Genomic DNA, 19,483 nt, shown 5'->3' with positions numbered 1-19,483 from the left:
GTTGTTTTTTCAAATTAAGACATTTTGCTTTAAGGTCATGAACAGACTGGAAACCAGTCAGCCACGGTGCAACCTGTGCTCTGTGGACTTGCCAAGGCTCTGCTCGGGACTGGCCAACTGCAGAAAACTATTTGGCACGGTGGGCTAAGTTGGCGTTAGAAGCAGGGGCTGAGAGTGGGTCTGAGGTGACAGGGTCTCCTTAGAGCTCCCAAGGACTGCCCGGGTGTGTAATTTCAGACTCAGTTCTGTAGATGCCTCACAGTTCTTTAATGGATGCACCACAGCTGGTAGATGCTTCCAGACTAAGATGTCAAGGGGAGAAGGGGCTAACCACAAGAAGGGGCTGTTTGGGGCAGGAGCCAGGCACACCATTCAACCCTCCCCAACACTCCCTTTTCTAGGTTTTTCCAGGCTGAATAGGACTCCCTGGCCTAGCACAAGCTCTGTGGTCCTAAGCCCCCCGAGTGCGATTGAAGGTGCTGGGATTTGCTGGGCAGTCCTAGTAACCGGCCTTCTGCCGTGTCTCCAGATCAAGGGGACAGAATGGTCATTCAGACAGCAAACTGAGCATGCTTCTCTGTTTTCTCCCTTCTTCGCATTCCAAAATAGTTGGGCTCTTTGGTTTCTTAGCCCACATACGCTTGTAGGGCTGAAAACAAAAGCAATTTGAAGACGAACTTTTTCAGTCTTTGGCGAAAGCCTCAGTTGGTCACGGAGATTTGACAAGTAGCTGAAGGTAGGGGACTGGAGTGATTCTCCAAGGCTGAAAGGGGTCGGAGGCCGTGCGTTCTGCACTGGCAGGTGTGCATTCTCGGGAGGCAGCCCTGCCTCAGTGGAGAAGAGCTGTACCCCCACAAAGCCCTAAGACCCCAGGCCCCCACTCGGCATGGGGGCAGCCAGGTGGCTCAACCTCTTGGGACCATATGGATTGAGACAACAGGCATCTCTGGGAAAGCCAGTGTGTACTGAAGACTAAAAGGGGCTCCTGGAATACTTTGCCCCAGGACCTTTGCATAATCTTGAGCCAGGAAGCTTGGGCACCACAGTAATTGAATTGAATTTCAAGCCAGATAGGGTTTGAGATCAGACTTACGGAAATAAACAAATATGACCTTCCTTTCACAACTGCATTTGTAATTGGAAATCCATACACATTAGACTGGGTTGGCCCAAACTGGTATTTAAGGAAGGACAGTGTAGTGTCTCGGTTTTAGTGGAAAGTAGAGTGAAATTTTCCTGAATTATCCAAAGAACCCAACTGTATTAGTCAGCCAAAGGGGTGCTGATGCAAAATACCAGGAATCTGTTGGCTTTTATAAAGGGTATTTATTTGGGGTAGAAGCTTACAGTTACCAAGTCATAAAGCATAAATTACTTCCCTCACCAAAGTCTGTTGCCACGTGTTGGGGTAACGTGGCTGCCGACGTCTGCCAAGAGTTCAGGCTTCCTGGGTTCCTCTCTTCCAGGGGCTCATTGGCTCCGTTTCTCTCTGGGCTAAGCTGCGTGCTCTCTCCACAAGGCCAGCTGTAGACTACCAGGCGAACGGCTCTGTCTCTCTCCCCATGGCTTCTGCCATGTCTAAAGAGCCGTCTCTATTCCTGTGTCCTTCTCCTGTGTGTGCCCTTCCTGGGCTTTAGCTCAAAACTCCAGCATCAAAACGCCAACTAATTTCTCTGCTCTGCCATGTAGTTTTCTCTGGGAAAGGGGGGTAGGGACTCAACATCCTACTGACATGGCCCAATCAAAGCCTTAACCATTAGTTAATCAAGTAAAAGTAAAACCTCTTATTCCAATATAATCAGTATGCCCAAACCAGTTCACAAACATAATCCAATATCTATTTTTGGGTCCTCTCTTTAGTCTCAAGACCTCCAAAACAACTATTTCAGATTCTTGTAGCAGCACCTCCGGCTTTCTCCCTTCATATTTTACATACGCTGTTTCCATTGCTTTCCTGGATTTGTCCTTTTCAAGCAGAATCTATTGACTTCCTGTTGTGGTAGGTGAGGATTTTAGCTCTTTCTCAGTACCCTCCCCTCACCCCTGTTCTCACCATATATTTAAACAGTTTTTAGTTAAGTCAGCATTCACGTTTATATTGTTATTGTAGACCATGATTGTGTGTCCTTTCTTGGGCATTTAAGAAATATGCTCCCTGCCAGTTGATGAGTTGTCCGCATACATATATATACATTTCTCCATCAGATACATCGCATGCCTTTTTTTTCCTCTCTCTATCTGCTGAAACATATCAGATAGCTTTCTATTTTTTTCCCTTCCTTTTGGAGACTTGTCTTCCTCCAGTCTGGATGGGTTGCTTCTCAGACCTGCTGTAAAACTTATAGTGTAGGCCTTCGCTTCCCTGTTACCCTGGGGTTTCCCTTCCTTGCTTTCCTATATTCTCAGTTTTCTGAATTTCTTTATCTTTTCCTTTCTTACATTACTCACTTGTTTTGCTGTAGCATGGCTTTTTTTTTTTAATTTAAAAAAGTTTATTTATTTAATGTATTTATTTCTCCCCACCCCCTTGTTGTTTTTCACTTCCTGTGTCTGTTCTTCTTCCTTGTTTCCTTAGGAGGTACTGGGAGCCGAACCCAGGGCCTCTGATGTGGAAGGGAGGTGCCTAATCGCTTGAGCCACCTCCACTCACTGCTCTTGGTGGTTCTATCATTATGCTTTTCTCCCCGCATCTCATTGCATCATCTTGTTGTGTCATCTCACTGTTCTTGCCTGTTGTGTCAGCTCAGTGTCTTCTTTAGGAGGCACTGGGGACCTCTGCTCCCTGCTTTATTGAGTCTCTCATTATGTTTTTTCTTCTTGTGTCTCTTGGTGTGTCAACTCGCCATGCCTACCCATCATGCTAGCTTGCTCTCTTCTTTAGGAGGCACCAGGATCCAAACCAGCAACCTCCCATGTGGTAGGTGGGAGCTCAGTCACCTGAGCCACATCTGTTTCCCTGTAGCCTGCCTTTTAGTAGTTTTGTTTGTTTGTTTGTTTTTAAGAGGTATCGGTAATTGATTCAGGGGCCTTGTACTTGGGAAGCAGGCACTCAACCACTGAGGTATACCTGCTCCCTAGTTTTTTGCAGTTGTTGTTTTTGTTTTATTGTGAGTATATCTTTTTGTTTTTGTTTATTTAAAAAATGGTTAAACAACATAATTTGAAAGGAAACTGTTGTCTTTCAGTATAATTAGTACTTGATGGTATGAAAAAGTACCTAACCATGGATTTATTTTTCTCTAAGCATCTATTCAAGAAGGTTTGGAAGTATTGTAGTGCTACTGAAAAAGCATACATTAAATAAAAGATTTGAAAATACAGCTTAACTTTATAAATATGTAGTTTTGATAGTCCAATGTTTATAAGGCTATCACTTAATTCAGTTCTATTACCTCATTTAAATTTCTAAGTGAAGGGAAAGTGCATGATCTTTTGAAATAATAACTCTGAGTGTCTACATGTACTAGAAAATCATAATAATTATGTAATGGGAGTACTATTGTTGCCATTTTGAGAAAACTAGGGCTTCAGGATGTAAAATAGGTTGCCAAAGATCATTCAGCTAGGAAGTAGTGGAGCTGAAATTTGAATTATGTGTGACTCCCAAGTTTTATTTTTTCCATTTAGCATATTACTTTCCACACTAAGTATATGGAAAAGTCTCCTCTCTCCAAAGAAAACAAAGTTTATTATCTTGAAGCCTAGGTACTTATTAGTACCTGTTGTGGCCCAGATGCTATGCTGGGCACCTAGTGGTTTTAATAAGAATGGGTGCATGGGAGGCACATGTTTTGAGTCCTTGCATATTTGAAAATGCCTTTGTTCTGATACATTGTTGTTGGGTATTGAATTCTACATTGAAAACATCTTTTCTCAGAATTTTCAAGGTTGTCACATGGTCTTTAGTTTACAGTAAGCAAGCTTTGTGAGGGCTAGTGCCATTCTAATTTTTATCCCTTTGGATGTAAACTGTTTTTTTTTTTTTTCTCTCTAAAAGCATTTAGGATCCTCTTTTGATCCCAGGTACACTGAAATTTCACAGTAATATGCTTTGGTAAAGGTGTGTTTTCTATATTTGGGCTAATTATTTGGTGGACCTTTTACATCTGGAAACTTTCGCCTTTCAATTCTGGGAGATTTTCTTGTATACGCTCTTCAGTGATCTCTCTCCTCTGTTTTCTCTGTTATCTTTCTGGCAATCCTATTAGCCAGATATTGGACTTCCTGGATTGATTCTGCAAGCCCTTTATCTTTTGTCATCAATTTTCTCTTTTTATTTTCTGGTTGTCTTTTCTGGGAAACTTACTAAAGTTTATCTTCCTACCTCTCTGTTGATTTTTAAGATTTTCTCCAATCATGTTGAAATTTCTTTCTAGTTCTTTAAATATTTCTGCTCTACAGTATCCTTTCTTGTTTTAAGGGAGTACTATCTTGCCTTTTCTCTTACTGATATTATAGTTCTATTTAAATATTTTATTCTGCTCCTTTTCCCAGTTGTTTGCTTTTATTTCTTCCTTACATGTTAGAGGCATTGCCATTTATATTTTAGCCTCGGGCACTGAAAAGCTCCTTAGAAGCCCTTTGTGCTTTGGTAGGACTTGGTGGACATATTATTTATTTCTATTTTCACCTGTTTCCTGCATTAACTTTGTATCTTCTGAGTTCCCCCTTTCTACTAGGTTTATTTTGGTCACTTCTTTTCTGGTTGGAGGCTTTCCTCAAGTGTCAGCTGAACCTTGTCTGCTCACACATTAGCAGCGAGGCCCTAGGAGATGGTCCTGGGTAGCTGTGCACCCGGCATTTGCGAGCTCCCACTTCTCCCACCTTTCCCAGCCTCCTTGCGGGTGGGTGGGGCACGGGACCAGCTCTATTGCTGAAGCCCGTAGGAGCCAGTGCAGAAGGATCCTCCCTCTTCTCCTTGCTCGTCCATCACGGAGGTGACACTGAGACAGACGCACGAGATGGAGCATTCCGAATGCGGGGTCCTGCCAGGCAGGTACGGCTCTGCAGCTGCCCACCTCTCACTGCATGGCAGAAGGGAGAAGTAAGCTTCCACGTGGTTAAGCCACTGCGATTTGGGGATTCATTTGTTACCACTGCATGGCCTACTCTAATTTGACTAAAATCCAGGCATTTTTTTAAAGAGGACCCCAGATGTTAATATGTGGGGGTATTTTTTCAGTTTCTCCAGAGAACTGCCCTTTTTTTTTTTTGCCTTCTGAGAGCAGGATGAGGGAAGGCACATGGACCCCACTTTTCAGCTGTGAGCCCTTTTCCTCCCCTGGACTCCAGGTCCCAGAAGGCAAAGAGTCAAACTCCAGTCTTCTGCCAGGGGACAACCTGAGGCTCAAGGACTCTGAGAGGCAAGTGGGCAGCCTCTTGTGGAGACTGCCTTCCACGAGCACTTTGGGTGGCGTTTCCTTAGTTCCTCATTGTTTAGTCTTAGTCCTCCATCCCCTTTCTGTCTTCAGAGAGTGGAGGAACTCTACCACCCCTGACCTCTTATCTCCTAGATGCTTTATCTTCATGCGGTTCTGTCCCTTTAGTCTCATTTTGGTGGAGTTTCTGGAAGAAATGATGTCATGGAATATGGTCAGTCTATCCTGCTTAACTGGAACTCTGCTTTGCTTTCTCCCTCCCTTTCCTTTTTATTAAAAATTGAAGTATAATTTACACACGTGTAAAGATCTTAAGTGTACAGTCCAGTGAGTTTTGACAAATGTGTAACCCATATCCCATTCAAAATCTAGGGTGTTCCCATCACCCCAGGAAGTTCCCTTTTCAGTCAGTCTTCCCCCTGCCCCCTACCTCTACCTCTACCCCCACCAATAACTGTTTCCAATTTCTGCCATCATAAATGAGTTTTGGGCCCTCTTTTTTGGATGTTTGGAGGTGCTATATTCAAGGTCCAAATCACTCTCCCAATTTAACTAACTGAAGAGCAACTCCATTACTATAAGAAATTGGAATTTAAATAAGAACAATGCTGTTTTACTTTTTTAAGAAAGAGAGAGAGAAAGAAAAAGGGAGGGGGGTGGTGGCTAAGGATTAGGACCAAATCTAACTGTCTTTAGGAGTCAGGAGAGAAGGTATATTGTTCTGTAGTAAGGTTTTGAGGAAATCAGTTTCCTCTATAATCAGCTGAACTGCATGTCACATATTCAGTTAAAAACTCACATCATCAGATGAGATCTTGTATGCCTTTGAACAAACCTCAGGTCTCCTTTACAAATCTTCAGTGTTCTTAGAAACAAAAGCTGAGCTCCCCCTTGTTTTCAAACATGTATCTGACCTCTTTTTAGAGCTATCCTTTCAAATGGCCTTTTTTTTTGTACTTTTTTTTAAAGAATCATAGATCACACAAAATGTTACATTAAAAAATATAAGAGGGAAGCGGCTGTGGCTCAATCAGTTGGACTCCCATCTACCACATGGGAGGCCCAGCCCGCAGACACAGTGGAGAGCTGACTCAGCGAGGTGACGCAACAGAAAAAGAAGGGAGACAAGCGAGAACACAGAAGAGCCCGCAGCAGATGGACACAGAGAGCAGACAGCAAGCAAGCCGCAAGGGGGCGGGAAATAAATAAATACAGACACAGAAGAACGCACAGTGAATGGACACAGAGAGCAGACAGCATGCAAAAAGTCACAAGGGGGGGAGATAAAAAAAAATACAGGAGGTTCCCATATACCCCACTCCCTACCCCCTCTTACTCCTCCCACATCAAGAACCTCTTCCATGAGTGTGGCACATTCATTGCATTTGATGAGTAAATTTTGGAGCACTGCTGCACAGCATGGATTATGGTTTACACTGTTGTTTAGACTCTCCCCCAGTCCCTTCAGTGGGCTGTGGCAGGACATATAATGTCCTGCATCTGTCCCTGCAGTATCATTCGGGCCAACTCCAAGTCCCGAAAATGCCCCCATCACGCCTCTTCCTCCCTCTCCTGCCCTCAGCAACTCCCGTGGCCATTTGGGTACCTGTGCCTAGAAAACCGGGTTCGGTGGGGCGAGGTGGGGTGGGCGGGCTGTGCTGTGTGTGAAGGAGAACCGACACCAGCCGTGAGAAAGGGCTGAGGGGCTCGTTGCCTGGCTCCCGCCTGCCGGCCGCGCCCTTCAGGCAGACCTCCCGTAAATGACCAAAGCTGGATGTAAAATCCCTGGTCTGCGTAGTTTTCCCACGACAAGGAGAGAAGAGAGACTGAGGCTGGAGTCAGCGCCGCCAGCATTTGCCGAGTGCTTACCCAGGCCTGGCCTGGCTCAGGCCCCCTCCACATACTGATGCGCCGAAGGCTCAGGGCCGCCTGTGAGGCACGCGCTCTTAAAAATTGTCTCCATTTTATAGATGCAGGAGTGAGGCCCTGCGAAGCACAGAGACCTGCCCAAGGGTATCGGCAGTGAGAGTGGGGTTTGGAGCCTGCTCGTAACCAGTGAGCACGCTGCCTGGTCAAGAAGGCCTGAGGAAAAGGGAGACGCTTTTTTTAATTTATTTATTTCTCTCCCCTTCCCACCTTCCCATCTCCCCCCCCACCCCACCCCCCCACCCCGGCCCAGTTGTCTGCTCTCTGTGTCCATTTGCTGTGTGTTCTTCTGTGTCTGCTTTGTATCCTTATCAGCAGCACCTGGAATCCATGTCTCTTTCTGTTGTGTCATCTTGCTGCGTCAGCTCTCCGTGTGTGCGGCGCCATTCCTGGGCAGGCTGCACTTTTTCCTTACGGGGCACACTCCTTATGCGTGGGGCTCCCCTATGCGGGGGACACCCCTGCGTGGCAGGGCACTCTTGTGCGTATCAGCACTACGCGTGGGCCAGCTGCACATGGGTCAGGAGTCCCGGGGTTTGAACCGCGGACCTCCCATGTGGTAGACGGATGCCTTATCCATTGGGCCAAATCCGCTTCCCAGGGAGGCTCTTTAGACTCACCAGGGAAAGCTAGAAAACAGTTCCGTCTTGAGGCAGGTGTGCGAGCCTTCTTGGCCTTTGGCCCAAGGTGAGTTGGCTCCATATTCCTGGAACCACAGCTTTCGATGGGTCCCCACTTCCTTCATGCCGCAGGGGACGGCCCTGACTTCCCTGCAGCGCTTCTCCAGCCTTCTCTCCGCCCATGGTTTGGGCCTCCCCCCCCTCCCCCTCCGGGTAATCTCTGCACCCCCGTGCTGCTGCACACCCGACTCCTTCCTCTCCTCTCTGCTTGCAGTGCACTTGTCTCGGGAGACGCTGTCAAGGGTCACCTTGTCTATCACATCTTTTCTGGTCCATCCCTCTCACCTCCTGTGGCCAGTAGAATAGACCATGCTCTCCCGGAGGGCCGGCTGTAAAACACTGCCACTTTGCTCTTTCATTTTTTGTTTTCCTTCGTTTATTTTGCTGTGTTCTGTTTTCTTACACTTTGCTCTTTTATATGTTGAACTTCTCCCCAAGATGGGGCTCTCCCTGAGGTCAGGTGCAGATCTAATTCCCTGCTGGGTCTCCTCTACCAGGCACATCCTGGGGCTTAATAACCGTATAGGTCTATTCATTACGAGTGAATGGACGAATGAATTCGCTTTCCCTGTTGCTCTGTGTACTCTTGTAAAAGTTACTGGGCTTTCTATAACTTTTATTAAGTCATTCAGACCAGCGATAATACCCAGATAATTCAGCCTCGGCCAGAATTGCCCAGAGAGATTATCTTTGCCTCACAGCTAGGACCACAATTTCTCCTTCTTTTATATTCTCTCCACGCCCTAACACGGCTTTGGATATGCATTACCTGTTTAAAATTTATTTGTTGATTTGAGCTGGCTAGGAGGTGGGGGTGGAATACAGAAAATGGAAAATTCGGTCCCAGCTTTTGAGGAACGTATCATGTAAGAAGGGAGATGGGACAGACCCTTGGGACAAGAAGACTCATTAAAACCAATCACTGAGACTTTCCTCCAAAGTCCCCAAAGAAGCCAGCAAGTATCCCCAAAGAGGCCCTTCTGAATTGTGTAACCCTGACAAGGGTCTTTCCTTCCCCATGTGATTTGGTACAGTAAAAATAAGGAAGACTTTCAAAGCAGTCAGGTCGCGTTGTACTGAGGCCAGAACACTCCATCACATTAAATAAAATGTCAGCTGATAGTTATCATGTTGTTCTTTTCAAATGATTTTATGCACAGTAGATAATTTTGTTGTGTATAGATGATTTGGGTTTCGCTGAATTATTGGATTTTAAGAATTTACTCACAACATGCAAGCAAATGTGTACATATACCTCATTTAAGGGAACCTGAGAAGGAATTAATGAGAGCGTTGACGTTTGAGGTCTGTGTCAGGCTTTTTATACATGTGACCTTCTCTGACCTTGACCACAACTCTGGCACATAGATATCACGCCCCCTTCTTACAGATGAACCAAACCAAGCTCAGAGAAGTTAATTTGCCTGTGACCTCTAGAGCCGATATCAATATTGCAGAGTGTGAATTCAAATTTCAGAGTTTTTTTTCCCACATCATGCTACCTATAGATATGCAAGTCAATAATTCACATAAAATTCTGGGTTAAATCCTTTATAAGAGTGCTCACCATAAGACTCTGTTGGTAAATACCCAGGGTATATTTATTTATTTATATTTTAATCCAAGTACCTGTGTTTAAGTCTCAAATGTGAAAAATATTTTAGCTGTTTAGATTGCAAAAAAGATGATGGATATTATACAAAATCAACATGGGCTTATGTGCCTCAGTATTTCCATACAGTAACCGTTCATACGGGAGTAATGTTTTTTAGGTGGAGGTAATTTGACACTAGATACCTGAATCAAAATTCTACAGGCCCAGTGAGCTGTCAAGGGCTGGTCTGGGATTCTTGGGGCACAGTGACACAGGAGTTCGGCTCAGGGTCCCTGGGGGGCCACAGACCTGGCCGTGGATGCATCTTCTGCCCCTAATGAGCCGTGTGACTCTGGGTGATTTACTGTAGGCTCCAGCTTCCTCATTTGTCACATTCAGGCTCACGGGGTGTCGTCAGGATGAAATGGTGGGCCGGCTGTGAAGTGCTTAGCAGGGCTCAGCGAGCCTGCTCTTGCCATTGGCTGGATATGGACTCTCCTTCTGGAGACTGAGAGGCCAGGGAGAAGCTGAAGGAGAGGACAGCTTCGTGGAGAAGTAGCATGCCATTTGAAGCCATTTTCATATCGCAGCCGAGCAGGCTGAAAAACTAGGTTCTCCCGAGAAGCCAGTATGGAACGTGTTAGTTAGCCTGTGAATGTCTACACTCGGTTTCATCGTGTGGTCAAATAAGACTTGCATCCTGGACTTGCAGGGAAATCCCAGCCTCCACGACACTGTGCCATCGTCAAAACCCAAGTCCTGCCTTTTGGTTATGATAACACGGCACTGAGAAGTGGGAAAATCCTCAAATCTGGATCTTAAAACATTGTAAAATAGAAACGGGACTGTGGGGAGAGAAGGGGGCAGAAAGAGGAGCAACACACAGCACTGGGGGCGGGCTCGAATCTTCCCGTGCCAGGCCAGGCGGTGAACCTTCAGTTGTCTAAAACAGAGTGGGCGGGGAGGCGGGAAGGATGCCAGCAGAGTCTGCTGGGAACAGACCCCTGCTCGTCCCCTGGCCCCTCACCTTCCTGGCCCCTCCCATGGCACCATTGCTGGCTGCCAGCACGTCCAGCCTCCAGACAGACGGCTGTGGGCAGCGCTCGGGGCTGCAGGCTTCCCCCCAGGCCCTGTGCAGTCACTTCCCAGGGTGGCAGGGGGCCGACTCGGTGCTTGCCCCGCTCTGCAGGGCCCACGGCCTTACCTGCGCTCTCCCCAGAGGTGATGCATGCGTGTCCTGGGCATACCCACAAAGAGAGACCCTCAGGCACGGACCCTCTGCAGAAGGAACTAGGATTCTTCCAGCAGCACCAATGGCATTTCCTCCTTCATCATTGAGATTTGAAAGAGGGAAATGTAGACTTTTTAAAAAAAATTATTCTGGATTTACTGCTTTCACCCTTATTCCCCATTTCACACAGCCCTCAGTGCTATGAAATCTGGATTCCTTTTTAATCTCCCCTTCCCATTTTCCTTGTTCTGCTGTTGAACTGATTACGCAGGGCTGTGTGTTGATGGCTCGGTGGCACCTTCCCTTCAGGGTCTGAGCCCTGCTTTCTCGACATCTCCCTAATCCTCTTAAGAAGCAGAGTGCTGACCCCATCCGTCAGGGCCCACGGACACTGCCACTTTGCAGCATCCTCTGACCGTACCACACACAACAGGAGGTCCATAGCCGCGGATCCTAAACCGATTGCCCACCCTCTAGCCATCCGTCTCAGGTGACACCGGCAGTTAAAGGAATAAATAAATGAAAATTAAGAGCCAGCTCTGACTGTGAAAGAGAACAGAGGGAGAGCTGGCTGTAGGCTGTCACCTGCACTTCACTTGGCTGGGCTGCTGGGTCACCCAAGATCAAGGGCAGAGAGGAGGCTTCGTGAGTGTCAGTCCGGCTCTTGGCAGCTCTTGGACAGTGAGGCGTCAATTCAAAGTGAAAACAGATTCCCTGTGTCACAAGCCAGCACACCAGTAGAAGATATTTCACTCTTAACTCAGGGCCGTCTGTGATAAATAGATCTGCACAGGCTACCTGGGTTCATTTTTCACTCATCCGTGCTACTCGTGGCACCTCTTACCTTCCTTACTTTTCACGTCTTGATGACCTTTTCAGAACTTGGCAGAGCAAGCCCGCCGTGGGGCCCTTGGTCTTGGGGTGACCTTGGGTGGGGGCACAGTGGGAAAGTCACTGCCACTTCCACTCTCTCCAGGAGAGTGTCGGCTTGTTCAGGCCTCCCCCAGTCGCTCCCTCTGTTTTATTTTTGTCAAGAGAGAGCAGGGCTCCATTGAATGTTTCCACAGGTAACTAGCTAGCTAGAATCTAATAACACCATTTTGTTTTTACGTATTTTAATTTGAAGTTTTAATGGCAGGTATATGGGGTTTTCCACTTACCCTCGAGATGTTTATTTACTGAACATTCTAAAGCAGTCCGTGCCAGGCTCTGTTTTCAACACTTTAGAGATGGAAAGTCCTGTAATTCTCATAACGTAAAACAAGCCTCTGAGGTAAGGACCACAGTCACCCTCGTTTTATAGATGAGGAAACTGAGGCATGCAGGGGATTTTGTTAAATAACTTGCCCAAAGTCAAAGTTAGGAAGTGGCAGAACCAGTGTTAAAATGCTGGCAGTCTGGCTCTGGACTTCTGCGATCTTATCCTCTGGGCTAACTGCCTCTCCACAAAGAGCACTTTAAAAAGCAGATGTCTGTAAGAGGAAAAGTGATTTGATAGGAAAAAACATTAGATCAAATACCATGTGAAAATGGCAAAAGTTACACGGGGAACTAAAGTGAGTGTACCTGGTGGCTATACTGGCCTACAGAACAAGGAAGTGACTAGCAAACTAAGCCCTTGTCCCCATGCTAGCAGACTGAGCCCTTGTCCACAAAGGACCTCTGGAGTTTCAGCTAGAACTTCTTGTGGGCTGATTCTGTAAGAGACATCTTGCAGGTGTAAAATATATTTGTAATAAATACATCCAAATAGCCAGACATGCCCTCCTATATATATACATACACCACAGCTTTTACTGCTGCCAGGAATCGAGGCAGGCAGGCAGGCAGCCTGGATGCATTATCTGCTTTCTCACGATAGCCTATGGGGCAGTTTTCACCCTCCTGCAGAGGTGAGTTGCTGAGCTGGGTAGGCTGTGGAAGCTGCCCAGGGCCACCCACTGGACACAAGCCCAGGCCTCTCCTGGCTCCAAGGCAAGTTCTGATCCACCATGTCACATTATTGATTATGGGGTATTGAAAAATGAGTTCAATTGTCCTACATTCTTTCTCAAAAATGAAAGAGCATGGCTCTGGAGCCCCGATTCTCAGACTTTGGGGTCAACCCAAAATGGTAAGTAACTTAAGTCGTAGACATCGATTGGGATTTGCCAGCCCTTTGTTTTACCAAATAAGGACACTAAAGACAAAACAACAGCCCAATAACTGTCCACCTGTCCCGGGAACGAAAGCAGCTCCTAACGCAGAAACATAGGGAGGACAAAAACTCAGGGTGGCCTCACATCAGTGCGGTGTGCTGATCCTCAGCGGTGCAGAGGAGATGGGCGTGGCCCCTGCACAAGAGGACATGCAGATCCGTGAAGCGCTCCAGAGTTTTGATGTTAAAAATTGGAGAAAACATGTGTGTGTTTGGGGGGGTGTTATATGGGAATCCCCTATACTCTTGAAGTAACTTCTCTAAAAATAAAGTTCATTACAAATTTTAAAAATATGTATTATATAGTTATACAATGATATCTATTAAAAATAAACTCTAAGTTAAAAAAAATAAAGTCAGTTGATTCAGAAAAAAAAACAAAGTCTGTGTGGGTATGTGTGTACGTCTGTATGTTTATACATCATATAGTTTAAGACCAATGAAAACCTCTTCCTGGTCCCGAATGGCAGTGTTTGGGAACCCTGTCGTGGAGTGCTGGCTGCTGTCCCTTGCCAGCTGCCTTAATTACCTCAACTTAGAAATTACCTCTTTGAACTGATGCCAAGAAGGGATTTGAAGGTAACACTCATCCTGGAACTGATTGTTAATTGTCCTTGCTCTTCCTTGCTGCAGGTGTTTTAAAAGCCACTTCACACTTGGCACTGTCTCCAGCAGCATAACAAGCCCTAAGATGGGAGCTGCCAGCCGCCAGGGATGGCATCCTGGCACCGAGCTCAGGCCCACGAGAGGCACACAGTCCCTACGTGCTGAGTGACCGACTGACTGAATGGCCGATGGGAGGGAGAATTGAAATGGAAACCATTGCATTTTATTCTTTGTGTGCAGATCTGATCAACTTAATATAAAACTCACTTATAAATTATGAAACAGAATACAATGTACACTCTCAACCCAACTTGAGACAAAAACTGGTATGTACCTCCCTCGCCCATCCTCTTTCCTTCCCTGGAGGTAAAAACTATCCTGAATTTTAAGTTTCTCATTCCCTTGCTTTTTATGAAGTACAGATATAAAAATCACATATGTGTTTTAGTTTTCGCTTGTTTCTGGGCATTATAAAAATGAAATTATACAGTATGTAGTCTGTCCTAAATTTTGTGTTTACTATTCCCTTGCTTCCTTACAATATCATTTATTCAATCACATATGTAAGTATCTGTAACAATGTATTGTTTTGTTTGTGCTTGGTTTCTGAGGTTTAAAAAATGGTACTGTTCAACAGGATGTTTTCCACAACTTGCTTTTTTCACTCCGTGTTAGGCTTGTGAGTTTCACTGGTCATTTATTTTCATTGCTGAATAACAGACAGTCATCGGAATAGCAAAATTTATTTATGCATCTCCTCTCAATGGGGTTGTTTCCAGTTTGGGGGCAATTGTGAACAGTGCTGCTATGAACATTCTTTTTAAAAAGTTTTCATTATTAAATAAACATTTTATATCTGTCTGCCTGTTTATCTGTCTTCACCATCATCTATCAATCATCTATCAATCTATTAATTCAAGCTATCAATTATCTATCCTATCTATCCATCCATCATCTCTATGTGCCTGTGTAAGCATAAAACAAAATTAATATCCCCATGAAAAGGAGTCTGAGTAGAACCCCATAAGCCTGCCATGCTGCCCTTCTCTAATGCCTTACCTCCTTCAAGAGTAACTAGTAGCCAGTTTGTGCAAATCAACTCCTTGCTTTTTTAAGCAGTGCTGTGTCACCCATTCCTAAACAGCATAGATTAGCCTTGCTTGGCTTTCTTTTTCTTTTTTTTAACACCTTTTAATTTTCCTGTAATCTATAGGTTCCCTCTTCTATCCCCACCCCACTCCCTTGCCGTTTTAAAATATGAGGCCACAGTTTTCATCTATTTCGTCAGTGTGTTTCTCAGGCATGCATCTGCAGGGATGTTATCCTGCTCGTTATTTTTACCCTGAATAACTGGGTGGGATTTGACTTCAATACTTTTCTGTTTCTTATGTGTATATGAGATTAGGTTTCCTGAGGGGAGGCATAGTTTAAAGAGTTCTTCTAATTTCTCAGCTTCAGAGCACCCTTTTCTGTTGTTGTTTTTGTTAAGTGTTTAGTAAAAAGTAAGGCACCATCCTTCCTGAGATCTTCTGATTCTGTTCCCTTCCCTACTTTTATCGGGATCCTCTTTTTTTTTTTCTTTTTTGTGTTGCTCCTGACCTGCTCAATTTGGATTCTGTCCTTCACAGTCACTCCTCAGCGGCGTTTTTGTCCTGTATGGAAGCTTCAGCTGGTCAGTTCTGAATGTTTATTTGCCTTTCTCCCATGGCCCCTTCAGACTTGACCCCTGTGCTCACTGTTGGAGGATGTAAATCCCTCCCCTTTTCAGCTGCTGTTTCAAATTGGCCAGTGGAGCTTTACAGTGACAATGTGTTGGTTATTATGAAGCCTCAGGTCTGCTGGAAGCCCCATTACTTCCTTCTGCTTCCCTTTGCACGGATGCTGATACCATGCAGGTTTTGTAGGTTTGTTCACACCCATGAGTATTTCAGGGTTTGTAGGGAAACCGTGCCATCTAGTTTGCTTTCGATATCATCCATGGGTTTTTGGTTTGACAATCTCAGCTGCTCTTTTTGTCTTTATGGTAGGATTTGGAGAGATTAAAGAACTGTACCACTATGGTTGCTTTCTGTCTTTCCAGAATCCCCAAAATAATTTTATGTATGTTTAATGCTGCACACATTTAAGAATTTTCCTAAATATACTTAGGAGAGAAATTATAGGGTCTGAGGGTATGCAGATATTCAACATTACAAGAAAATACTAAACTGTTTTCTAATGTGGTTGTACCAATTTCTATTGTCATCAGGAGTATATGAAATCTTGTTATTGTCAGACTTTTTAAATCTGGTGGCTGAAAATGATTAAATCATTGTTGTCCTCATTTGCATTCACCTAATTACAACTGAAGTCAACCATCATTTCAGATGCTGATTTTCTCTCATTTCCTTTTCTATGATTTACCCCATTTTCTATTTAGTTAAGTTATTGTTCATTTTAAAATTGATTTTAGTTCTTGCAAAATATATTTTCTGTCTGTGGTTTCTACTTCATATTATTTATGTTGCCATTTTGACAAACATGAGTTATTGTTTTTGGAGGTAAAATTCATATAGCATAAAACCCACCATTTTAACCATTTTAAAGTGTAAAATCCAGAGGTTTTCTTAATTTTAAAACAGTTGAATATATCATTGTTTTATTTTATGATTAGTGCTTTTTGTGGCTTGTCTTGTTAAAGAATCTTTTCCTCCCTTTTCACCGTAACTATAATCTAGGCTTTCTCCTATAGATGTTAGTGTTTTGCCTTTGAAACGTAGGTCTTTATCTGGAATTGGTTTAACAAATGATATGAGGTAGGATTTGATTTTTTCCCTTATATGTAGCCAACTATTTGAGCACCATTTATTAGCTAGTACCTTCTTTCCCCTGCAAGCTGCAATACCAGTTCTGTCATACCATAGTTCATTGACTCTAGAAAGCCATCTTTGTATGATGTAACATTCTTTTAATGCAACCAAGAAAAATGAATGCCAATTAAATGATGGCATAATGCTTTCTTATTACTGAACATGCTTATTTTATACTTACTGGGAAAAATCTTTTATCATCTATCACTCTGATGCATCCATATAAGAAAATATACCTGAATTAAATTGGTTAAAATGTTCCTAATTTTTGTTCACATTTAGAGTACAATTCTTCTGAGTCACTTCCTTTTTTTAAATTGAGATATAATACACCTATCGTAGAAGTCACCCATTTAAATTGTACAATACAGTGGTCTTCAGCACATTTGTGGGATTGCGTAACCATCACCACTGTCCAATTCCAGAACATTTTCATCCCCTCCGAAAGAGAGCTCACAACCATTAGTAGTTACTCCCCATTCCCCGCCCCACCCCCCATCTCCTGGCAACCACTGATCTACTTTCTGTCTCTGACTTTACCCATTCTGCACATTTCACCTAAATGTTATCTATAATATGCGGCCTTTTGTGACTGGCTTTGTTCACTTAGCACAGAATGTTTTCAAGGTTCGCCCGTGTTGTAGCATGAATCAGCACTTCATTCCTTTTTATGGTCAAATAAATTTCCATCGTATGGATATGCCACATTTTATTTATCCATTCATCAGTTGAAGAACATTTGGGTTATTCCCACTTTTTGCTGTTATGAATAATGCTGCCCTGAACAATCTCGTACCAGTTTTTGCATGGAGATATGTTTTCATTTCTCTTGGTATATACTTAGGAGTGAAATTGTTAACCTCCTTTTGTTGGGGATGTGGTAACTGAGGAACTACCAGACTGTTTTCCAGAGTTGCCGCACAAGTTTACATTCCCACCTGCAATGGATGAGAGTTCCGATTTCTTGACCTCTTTGCCAATACTTGCTATTGTCCATCTTTTATTCATCGAAGTGGGTGTGAAGTGGTAACTCACTGTGATGTGATATGCTTTTCCTAATGATGAATGACGTTGAGCATCTTTTCATGTGCTTCTTGCCCATTTGTATATCTTTGTTGGGAAAATGTCTATTCAGATCCTTGCCCATGTTTTCACTGCGTTGTCTTTCAAATTTGAGTTGTAAGAGTTCTTTATATGTTCTGTGTTAAAGTTCCTTATTAGATATTTGATTTGCAAATTTTTCCCCCATTCCGTGGATTATCTTTTTACATTATGATAGTGGCCTTTGGAGTGCAAAAGTTTTTAATTTTTATGAAGTCCAATTTGTCCACTTTTTCTTTTGTTAATTGGGTCTTAGAGGTTTAGTTTGCTTTTCATTTTTCTAGGTCCTCCAGTTGTGAGGTTAGGTCTCTGATTTAAGATCTTTCTTCTTTTTTAAAGTAAGCATTTAGAGCTATAAATGTCCTTTTTAGCACTGCATTTGCTACATCCCATAAGTTTTGATATGTTGTGTTTTCGTTTTCATTCACCTCAAGATATTTTCTAATTTCTCTTCTGATTTCTTCTTTGACCCATTGATTGTTTAGCATGTGTTGTTTAATTTCCACATATTTGTGAATTTTCCAGTTCCCTCCTGCTTCTAGCTTCATTCCACCGTGGTCAAAGAGTATACATTGTATGATTTCAGTATTTTAAAATTTATTGAGACTTGTTTTTTTACCTAACATATGGTCTATCCTGGCGAATGACCCATGTGCAATAGAGAAGAATTTGGTCTATGTATGTCTGTTAGGTCTAGTTGGTTCAGAAAAGATGGACAAGACCCTGAACTTCACTTTTGCCTTGGGCCAGTCTTCTAGAAGGAGGGTTAAACTCAGACGGAGAGCACCAGCCAACACAGCCAATTTGCAAAGACTGTAAAAAGTGTTTTTTTGCTTTGGTCTGTTTGTTTCTGTTAGCTCCTGGCATTCAAGGAAAACTCTGACATATCACCAGCTGATAGGAACTTAAGAGATAGAGAGCTCAGGAACTTAAATCCCAGAATTAACACTTTCAGATATTAAAGTGTACAGTGAGCAGGAAGTGGCTGTGGCTCAATCAGTTGGACTCCCATCTACCATATGGGAGGCCCTGGGTTCGCATCCCGGGGCCTCCTTGTGAAGGCAGGATTGCCAGCACACTGTGGAGTGCCGCTGGGCCTGCAAGCACTGCCAAGCCCTGCCCAGCCCACAGACACGGCAGAGAGCCCACTCAGCAAGGTGATGCAACAAAAAGAAGGGAGACAAGTGAGAACACAGAAGAGCCCACAGCGAATAGACACAGAGAGCAGACAGCAAGCAAAAAGCCACAAGGGGGGGGGGGGATATAAAAAAAAAAGTACAGTGAACAACAAAAGAGTACAGGACAAAGAAACAGGAAATGATCTCCATCCAAAGGAATAAGAAAAGAATCCAATGTTCAGCCTTCATGTGTCTTTGAATTTAAAGTGAGTCTTTTGTAAATAGCATATAGTTGAGTTCATACGTTTTAAATCCATTCTGCCAATCTCTGCCTTTTGACACTCTCAGCTTGGTCAACTGAATTCCACTCCTTTATTTCTGAAGGATAGTTTTCCTGGATGCAGAATTCTTGGTTGACAGTCTTTTTTTTCTTCGCATTTTTAAATGAGGCTAGCAAAGAGCTTCAGGCTGAAGCGCAGAGCCTGCCCTGATCCTTCCTGTGCATATATCCTGTCTTGGGCAGATTTCCAGGGAATTCCCCCTTTACGTGATACAAATGTCCCCTCTTTCCTAGAACCAGTTTGTTCCTGGTCCCCGGTGCTGCACTGTCTGTGCTACAGTCAGCAATCCCTTACCCAGGCAGCCTCAGCTTGACTCCTCTCCCCTAGGATTCTGTAGGACAGCTCTGTGAGTTCCTTCCATACACAAGTTCCAGGACCTTAACAGGTGTCTTGCTTCACCACCAGATGACTGGGCCAGACATACATGCTCCCAGAATGAGCTCAAGGGTTACTCTGCTCCCT

General features: G+C 44.0%; 2 protein-coding genes across 7 annotated transcripts in view; one reads left to right on the top strand and one right to left on the bottom strand.

The window, feature by feature from the left end:
* C7H2orf76 (chromosome 7 C2orf76 homolog) overlaps positions 1-14,473 on the top strand; it is a 72,164-nt gene extending 57,691 nt beyond the window's left edge. The window contains exon 9 of the transcript XR_011649290.1: positions 13,640-14,473. The gene's annotated coding sequence lies outside the window, so the exon portion shown is untranslated. The remainder of the gene's footprint in view (positions 1-13,639) is intronic.
* The window catches only part of STEAP3 (STEAP3 metalloreductase), a 109,301-nt gene that overhangs the window by 37,150 nt on the left and 52,668 nt on the right, over positions 1-19,483 (bottom strand). The window lies entirely within an intron of this gene.

Source organism: Dasypus novemcinctus, chromosome 7 (assembly GCF_030445035.2).
Source record: "Dasypus novemcinctus isolate mDasNov1 chromosome 7, mDasNov1.1.hap2, whole genome shotgun sequence".
Taxonomy (NCBI): domain Eukaryota; kingdom Metazoa; phylum Chordata; class Mammalia; order Cingulata; family Dasypodidae; genus Dasypus; species Dasypus novemcinctus.
Note: the sequence above shows the minus strand (reverse complement) of the source record. Positions and strands in the feature narration are given on the sequence as shown.